The sequence below is a fragment of the Montipora capricornis genome, chromosome 2 (genome assembly GCF_036669925.1).
Source record: "Montipora capricornis isolate CH-2021 chromosome 2, ASM3666992v2, whole genome shotgun sequence".
NCBI classification, from domain to species: Eukaryota; Metazoa; Cnidaria; class Anthozoa; order Scleractinia; family Acroporidae; genus Montipora; species Montipora capricornis.
This window is the reverse complement of record NC_090884.1, coordinates 4,630,908-4,633,407: the sequence shown is the minus strand read 5'-3', so window position 1 is coordinate 4,633,407 and position 2,500 is coordinate 4,630,908. Positions and strand designations below refer to the sequence as shown.

At 38.4% G+C, this 2,500-nt stretch overlaps 1 long non-coding RNA gene across 1 annotated transcript in view; it reads left to right on the top strand.

Moving 5' to 3' along the window:
* LOC138038548 (uncharacterized) overlaps positions 1-2,472 on the top strand; it is a 2,499-nt gene extending 27 nt beyond the window's left edge. The window contains exons 1-3 of the long non-coding RNA XR_011130254.1: positions 1-947; positions 1,031-1,072; positions 2,095-2,472. The exon at positions 1-947 is cut by the window's left edge and continues 27 nt beyond it. This is a non-coding gene — a long non-coding RNA (uncharacterized lncRNA). The remainder of the gene's footprint in view (positions 948-1,030; positions 1,073-2,094) is intronic.
* The last annotated feature ends 28 nt before the right edge of the window (positions 2,473-2,500 follow it).

Genomic DNA, 2,500 nt, shown 5'->3' with positions numbered 1-2,500 from the left:
TGTGAGCAGCTGCATTGTCTCTTATCCCAAGAAGATTCATCTTTAAGTTCGGTAGAGGGGTGCTTCTACCTCATCAACAAGCAATCATTCGTACTTTTGCCGATGGTAACTTCCAGGTCCCCTATTGACTTTCTTTAGCTCAAAATCTATGGACCTCTTTCCCAAGGGATTCATTTGTGATCCGCCATTATTCACGTTCCAAACTGACCGATCGTACCTGAGAGGGTGGGATGCAAGGAAGAGTGAAGTCATTGACTCACTAGCTTAAAATTTCAGCTTGTAAACGCAGCTTATTATATAGGCAAAACACGAGTTTAAAGTCTGAAAGCCCGAATCGAAACTCCCGTGTTTCATATTAATTCAGCCGCGTACACACGCATAGCATTCTTAAACTATGGAGTCTTTAACGTTATTTTCTCCTCGATCCAGCTCTCTCAATATTTAAAGTTAGTAATGGCGGACCATTAAATAGGAAAATTCCAGTTAAAATAAAAAGGTATCTTTTTTAAATCAAGGACTGAAACTTGGACACTTGCTGTTTAGTTCACATAGTTTTGAAACCCAAAGAAAAATTAAAAGAAATGATTTTTTTGGTCATAGTAGCACTTTAAGTTGAAAAAGAAACACCAATAAGGTTGTCACTTCTTTGTTTTGATACATCATCACGGCTACGTGACCGTCGTCATATTACTCTTCTCGTGGCGATTCCTTGTATCTCCTTTCTTTATTCTCGAGTAACTTGTGCTAATTCTCAATTCCTCCTTATTTCTGGCTTTTTCAGCGATGGTTTGGGTTTCACTGGAGTGTACATTGCCCTGGATATCGGTATAGGGAGCCACGAGGAAAGCAAGACATCAGTTGTTGATGTGTTCGAGTTGTCCAAAAATCTCCGGAACGACCGACATGGAATTGTGTGCTCTCTTGACCACTACAACTTTATTTACCAGGTGTGGTACTAACTTGAAAACAAAAGAAGAAAAAGATCGAAAGCACAGTGTCTCACCTAGTTGTTCTCTTTTGTTTTGTGCAGGCACTGTATGAGTACACTGTTAACTATGACGAATCAGCCGAGGTAATTACAGGAACCAATAGACCTTATTTATACTTGTACATTTTGTTTTCCCAATGTTAATCTTAGTTTTATACATTTATACTCATGGAGGTACATTTTGAAGATTGGACATTTGCACGCTCTCCGCGACGGATTGTTCTCGAGGAACAAGACAAGGATCACATGATCTATATTCACTGTTTTCACCAATCCATAACGCAATACGTTATGGGGAGGGGGGAGGGAGGGGGGGGGGGTTCTTTACATAAAAACAATTTACTCTTGGGACTGTACCATGCTTCAGTGAAGTGGATATCCATTATTTTAATGCAAATACGCCCCCAAATGAACTGTATTATGGGACTGGTGAAAAAAGAGAATTGGGAAAACAAAATGTACCAACAAATAGTTCATCTTGTTATTTATTGCTCCTTTTTTCACTGCGCTAACAAAGGGTTTATTAAGAGACGAAGAAAGAGATGTATCAGTAAATTACCTTCTCGCCTTTATCCTTCACGGCAGTTATTTTAAAAGAGGCACCTGATTTGTCGGTTGTAACGACGTAATGAGATTTTAAATCTGCTCTGCTTGAGCAGCTTGTGAAAAAAATGGCCTCCGTAGAATGAATCACGGTCGTCGACTAATGTAAAAACTTTTATTTTGAAAAGAGTGGAAAAGGTTTTAATTGACGAAAAGGAAAATGGTTGTGGCTATAAAAGACAGAAAGCGATGAAAGCCTCGATCTCCCAGCCCTGATCATTGCGATATTGGCAACGAGAGCTTAAAATAGCTTTGCGAAACAAAAAAAACAAAAAATAAAAATCATGATTGGGTATCTGCTCCCTTACCTCATCGGAGGTCATAGGCTCGACTTTTGTTAGAAAATCTGTGTTTTTTCCAAATTTACTATATTCATCATCGATTAACACCTCTCTTAATTTATTTACCAGACTAAACTGAAATCCACCATCGGGAATTATAAGGGTACGATTGACTTCACCAATATCCTTGCGTTTTAAATCCTTTTAATTTATTGATTTCAGGCCCAGAAGCGGTAAAGAAGATCCACCGCGGCAAGATCATCAGTGGAGGCTTGCATGTTAAACATTATCTTTGTACTTACATACCAATTCAGCTATCTACAAGTGTTTTTTATAGCTGTTGTCTTTACTGAAGAAGTCAGTATTGATCAGTGTAAGGTTATGCTGTAAAGTCGGAGAACTGCTTTGTAAAAAGCCCTATATTCTCTTTCCCTTTCAATTACTAATTCATCTGTCGGTTCGCATTCTATCATTTAATAATTCTGATTGATAAGTCAGCTCAATAATAGCACATCGCTGGCATGCGTGTATTGAAAAGGAAATATTGTCGAGAATTTGCAATCGCTCGGCAGCTTACGGTTAATTGTTACAGTAGCTATAAAGTCGCATTGAAATATGAGGTCATGCA